The 6,388-nt window shown below is 42.3% G+C and overlaps 1 pseudogene; it reads right to left on the reverse strand.

Annotated features, from left to right (window-relative positions):
* Window positions 1-650: 650 nt before the first annotated feature.
* Window positions 651-1,667, reverse strand: LOC124505932 (olfactory receptor 52K1-like; annotated as a pseudogene).
* Window positions 1,668-6,388: the final 4,721 nt, after the last annotated feature.

The following is a 6,388-nucleotide window of genomic DNA, read 5'->3' on the forward strand; positions in this document are numbered from 1 at the left end:
ATTCAGCCTCCTTCCCTGCCAGGCCCCCACCTGCCCCTGTGCCAGGGAAACTGGGCCTGGCTGGGAGTTTCCCACTCAGCCGTGTACCCATGCCTCTGTGCCTTTGCCTACCCTGCTGTTATGGCCTGGAATTCTTTTTCTTCTATCTCTTTCCTCTTCAGTAAACACCTTATCTTGTCTTTCAAACATAACTCAAAGTGACCTTCTCTGTGAAGTGTTCTTAGTAATTGCCTTCCTCTATGTTCCCACAGAGTTTTGTACATAAAGGTATTATTGAACATTACCTGTCTTTATAGTTTGGAAGCTTTATAGACTAGAGCCTCCTTCAGGGAAGAGACCAGTTTCTTTTTCTTTGCAATCATGGGGTTAGCATGATGTATGTAAAATAGATGTCTGACGAATGAATGTGAGAATGCATGAATATCACATGCAGAAAGAAGGGGAGAAAATTTAGAAGCTAGAGACACAAGCTTCCTTTAGAGTTGGTTACTGTATAATTCTGGATGAGTAGCTATTTTCAGAAAATGGATAAAAAAGATTTTCAAAGATGAATGCAGATAGTCAAAGCCAAAATACAGCAGGGATGACTCATTTGCACATATACCCACTTGATAGTGAGAGTACTTGTAGGACCTACAAGTCCCAAAGAGTCAGGTGGGAAGCTCCCTGTGTGAGGGCAGGGGCTGGGGCTTCTCAGGGGGGCTAGTAGCTCTGCCTTTTGGAACAGAGTTGGAACAGAGTTGCCAGGTGCTGCCTGATTTCCTTGGTCCCGGCCCCGTAGATGACAGGGTTAACCAGACATGGGAGCAGCAGGTAGAGGGCGCTGAGCGAGTTGTGCATGGCCAGGGAGGCGGTGGGAGCCACACGGTAGATGATGGATGAGGACATGGTGGAAGAGTAGACGGTGAAGATGACCAGCAGGTGGGAGCCACAGGTGTTCAGGGCCTTGGAATGTGCTCTGCCTGATGAAATCCAGAAGGCAGCATGGATAATGCGAGAGTAGGAGGCTCCAGGTAGCAGCATGTCCAGGACTCTGTTGAAGATGTGGACAGTGAGACCCACAGTCTTGTTCGGGGAGATGTCCCCACTGGAGAGCTTCATGAGGGCCATGTGCTCACAGGCAAAGTGGTGGATCAGGTCTGAGCAGCAGAAGTGAACCTGGGAGGCAAGCCCCACGAGGGGGGGCAAGAATGCAAGTGCTCCTGGCAGCTGCCGCCCCCACCAGGCCAGCCAGCAACTGACCCGTCACTATCTCAGGGTAGCACAGAGGGTAGCAGATGGCAATGTAGCAGTCCAGGGCCATGACCAGGAGGATGTTGCAGTCAAAGACAATGAGGAAGTAGATGCAGAACATCTGGAGTAGACAGCAAGGCAGGGAGATGCGGTTGAAGTGGGTAGAGAAGCTGAACAGCATGGTGGGCATCACGGTGGCGGCAACACAGATGCTGACAGCCAGGAGAAGGGAAATGAGCAGGTACATGGGCTGGTGCAGGCTCTGCTGTGCCACCACCATGTGGGTGACCAGGGCATTGGCAGAGATGATCACCAGGTAGAGGCTGAGGAAGGGCAGCACCAGAAGGGCGCGAGTGCTCCTGCAGCCCAGGGAAGCCCACCCAGAGGAAGCTGGTGTAGGACCCGTTGGAGCTGCTGTTGCTCCATGCCAACATCTTCCTTGGGAAGCAGAATGGTCTGGGAGCAGGATGGTCTGGTTTCCGTACCTTGACCCCTACTAGGGCCTGCCCCACCTTCACCAGGCTTTGGTCTTCATGAGTCAATATTCCTGGAGAAAAAAATGAGAAGCTAAGGGTCATAATTTAATGACAGATGAATCTTTCAATAAGTTTTTGCATTTCAAATATATTTCTTAGGGTAGATTTCGGATGTAGGATTATTGGGTCAAACAATCTGAACATTTTTGAGCATGCCAAGTGGATTTCTGAGAAAGCTGTATCAGTCTCATGTCTGAGTCACTGGTGCTAGTATTAAATTAATATGATTTAATAATTTTTATTTTCGTAATTTGATGATTGAAAAATACTATCTCTTTGTAATTTGCAGGTTCTTGTTTGTGAAATATCTGTTCATTATACTTTGCCCATGTGTATAAGGTGTTAAGTATTTCCCTTAGCAATTTAATTATTATAATTAATTATTCCTCTTTCATCCACTGAAACAAAATTTTCAAATATCGTATTTTTATTTTGTTTCTGATATTAAGACTAAAAGCTTTAAATTTATAAAATGAAATCTATGAGCATTTCTCCTTATGAGTTGGTTTTAAGCTTGGCAAGTCTTTTCTCATTCAAAGATTTTGTTCCCCTTTAAAATATGGCATGATTTTTTCATATTAAATTTTGATCCACAAGAAATTTGTTTTTGTCACAAAGTGACAATCTAAGTTGGTATATTCCTCCCCAGGTAACTAAATACATTGTTCTTGTTTCAGCTTCTCCATTGCTTTGTGTTACTATCTTTATCCTAGATTAAGTTCTTGTATGTCATGGGGTTGTTTTACAGGTAGTGATGCCTGATTGTTCTTGTGCCAATACCATACATTTTTTTAAAAATAAAAGCTTTATTGAGGTATAATTTGCAGACCATACAGTTTACCCATTTAAATGTACAATTCAATGTTTGTTTGTTTTTTTTTTTAGTAAATTCACAGAGCTGCACAACCATCACCACAATCAACATTTTCATCACATCAAATAGACACCCTTTACCAACTGACAGTCACTCCCCGTTTCTCCCAATCCCCTCAGCCCGAGGCAACCACTTTCTGTGTCACTGGACTGGACTATTCTGAATGTTTCATATAAATGGAATTATACAGCATGTGGTCTTTCATGGCTGGCTTCTTTTACTTAGCATACTGTTTTCGAGTTTCAATATGCTGTAGCCATGAGTATGCCATTTCCTTTTAGTGGCTGAATAGTACTCCATCATGTGGATAAACCTCATTGTATTGATCCACTCATCAGTTGATAGATATTTGGGCTGTTTCCACTTTTTGGCTCTTTTCAACAATGTTGCTGTGAACACTAATGTACAAGTTTTTATGTACACATGTTTTCATTTCTAGGAGTAGAATTACTGGGTATCTATATACTCTCTGTTTAATCTTTTGAGGAAGTACCATATTGTTTTCCAAAGCAGCTGCACCATTTTACTTTCCCACCAGCAGTGTATGAGGGTTATAATTTCTTCATGTCATTGTCAACAGTTATTATGATCTTTTTAAAAATTCTAGCCATCCAAGGTGTTCTGATTTGTGTTTCTCTGGGGGCTAATGATGTTGAACATGTTTTCATGTGCTTTTATTTGGAGAAATCTCTATTCAAATCCTCTCCCTGTTTTTATGAAAAAAAAATTTTTGAACATTTATTTATTTTTGAGAGAGAGAGAGGGAGACAGAGCACAAGTGGGGGATGTTCAAAGAGTGAGACATAGAATCTGAAGCAGGCTCCAGACTCTGAGCTGTCAGCACAGAGCCCGACTTGGGGCTCAAACTCACAGACTGCGAGATCATGACCTCAGCCAAAGTCGGATGTTCAACTGACTGAGCCACCCAGGTGCCCCTCCTCTGCCTATTTTTAATTGAATTGTCTTATGCTATTGACTTGTAAGAGAGTACTCTACTATTTTAGCCACTATAGTTTCATCACTTATTTTTCTTTTTAATGAAACTTACCTTTATAAGTACTTTGATTAAAATTAATTTTTGTTATTCTCAAGTTTTATTCTTCCAAACTTTAGAAACATTTAGCCAATTTTCAGAAACAATCCCATTGTGATTTTTAAAAATTGGGATTTCGTTAATCCTATAAATTAATCTGTGGATGACATTGATAACATTCAGTCTTTCCATCTACTATCAAAGTACGGCATTCTGAAAAAGTCTTGATTTACATCTCTCAACAGTTTCTTAGTTTTATTTGTACAGGTCCACGGCAGCGGGCACTCTATCTACTTCACTCACAGTTATGTTCCACACACTGAATGTAGAATTTGACACATAAAAGATACTCAGTATTTTTTGAATAATGAATAGGTCCCCCTCATTGCTCTTAAGTGTATTGTAAGTGTTTTGCTATTTGCTACCATTGAGAATACAATATTTTCTATCATTTTTTTGAATTGGCAATAATTTTATATAGAAATTTCTTGATTTTGTACATTTGTACATTTATCTTCTATATTATATATATATTACATATTGTACTTTTAAAAATTCCCTTATTAACTGAAAACTATTTTCAGTTGATTTTATTGAATATTCAAAGGAGAATTATCCTTTTTCATCTTTTTTTAAACTAGATTTTTGTTTCTGTTTTATATTGTATTTCATAAAAAAGAACTTCCGGAACAATATTAAAGAATAACGATAAGAAAAGGTATATTTATTTTTCCCCAATTTTATTAGAACCCCTGTTTCTAATGTTAAGTACAAAGTTGCTTGTTCATTTGAGAAAAATATTATTTTTTATGTTAATAAGATACTGTTCTGTTTCTAGTTTTTGATAATGAACAAAATGGGACGTTGTGTTTAACGTTTTCAAATGTTTCTTTTTTGGAAGCAACTATAATGAGCCAATGTTTTTAAAATTTGACTTGTTGACAAGTAGATATCTCACACAGTGTTTATATTTTTAAATTCTGCTGACATTCTGCTAGTATTTTATTTAGAATAGGTCTACAAGTTTCTTTTTCAGAACAATTTTTATGAGGTTTTAGTATCACAGCTATGCCAGCTTCATAATGAATTGACTCACTTTCCTTTTTAAGTTCTATTTTCTAGAATAGTTTTTATAGCACAGGAATTATTCATCTCTTAAGAGTTTGGAAGGAAAATCACCAATAAAACAATGTGGGGGCAAATCTTTTTCGGCTGATAACCATTTGGTAGCCCTTTCTGATTTCTTCCGTGGTAATTAATCTATTTAGGCTTATCGACTTAATTAATTATCTTAATTATCTTAATCTACTTAATCTTAATCTACTTAATTAATTATCTTAATTATCTACTTAGGATAGGTCATCTGACCCAAACTGATTCTCTCCACTTTGCCCTGTCTCATCAGTGTTCTGGACATGGTGGAGGAGCAGATGGGGGTCAGGTAAGGCTTCGTACGGCCTTACCGTGGAGGAGGGGACATATGCGTCAGCCTGGAAGGTCCAGAAACAGCCAGAGGCAGAGAGAAGGAGGGCCTCAGATGGCTAAGCTGAGGTGTAACAGGAGGGCAGGAATGGCGATGGTGGGTGTGGTTGAACCCAAAGCCTCGGCGGGGGGGGGGGGGGGGGGGGGGGGTGGTGGTGGTGGTAAAGGTGGGAATCAGTGAAGATCATTGTGGTTTGGAGCCCTGGAGTGTCCCCTCTCCACCCAAAGGCATCTGGCTTGGACCTGCTCCAGCTCTGCTGTGTTGAGGTGGCAGCAGGGTGGTCAGAGGTGGCCGGCAGGCTGTCGGGGCTGGAGGATCTCAAACGCTGCTTGTGCCTCAGGACCAAGTGTGAGGTTTGCCTGGAGGAGGGGCTTTCTCATGTGCACTCCCCTGCTCATTGAGGCTCTTCTGTCCACTACTCCCTGCCCCCCACACAGGGCAGTCCTGGCAACATGGTCCCCAGTGAGTGCCCTTTTCACCAGGCTCTGTCCAGTTCATCCATGACCCTCCCTTGGGGTGGGACCTGGGCCAGGAGGCAGAAGCCCTGGGGCAATGGCGGCTCTTGCTGGACACAGAACTGGGTCAGCTCACACTGTGCGGGCTTAGACCTCTGAGAACTGCTTGCTGGCTGCTTTAAGTCTGTATTAGTTTCCTGGGGCTGCCATACCAACGGCCACAAACTGGGTGACTTACAACAATAGAAATTTATTCTCCCATAGTTCTTCAGGCGAGAAGTCTGAGATCAAGGTATGGGCAGGGCTGGGCTCTCTCTGAAGCCTCTGGGGGAGAACCCTCCCTCACCTCTTCCAGCTTCTGGGGTCTTATGCTGCAAAACTCCAATCTCTGCATTCTTCACAAGGCCTTCTCTTCTGTCTCTTATAAGGACATTTGTCGTTGGATTTAGAGCCAACCTGGGTAATCCGGGATGATCTCATGTGAAGATCTTTATTTACTTACATTTGCAAAGACCCTTTTTCCAAATAAAGTCACATTCATAACTTTGAGGGCCTTAGACATATCTTTTTGGGGGCCACCACTAAACCCACTACAGCCTCCATACCTGTGGCTCAAAAGAATGAAAGAGGGACAGTGAGGGTGGCTTTGGCCTAGGCAGGCGGTGGGTGCAGAGGGGTGTGGTAGGGGAGGGTATGGGTGTGTGACACCCATGATGGGGGGGGCAAGGGGCTGCTCTCAGGAAGCCCATCTAGTCTGGGCTCCAAGAGTTCAGC

The sequence above is a fragment of the Lynx rufus genome, unplaced genomic scaffold, assembly GCF_022079265.1.
Source record: "Lynx rufus isolate CCGP_SWC_20201006 ecotype Redwood Valley unplaced genomic scaffold, mLynRuf1.p SCAF_9, whole genome shotgun sequence".
Classification (NCBI taxonomy): Eukaryota; Metazoa; Chordata; class Mammalia; order Carnivora; family Felidae; genus Lynx; species Lynx rufus.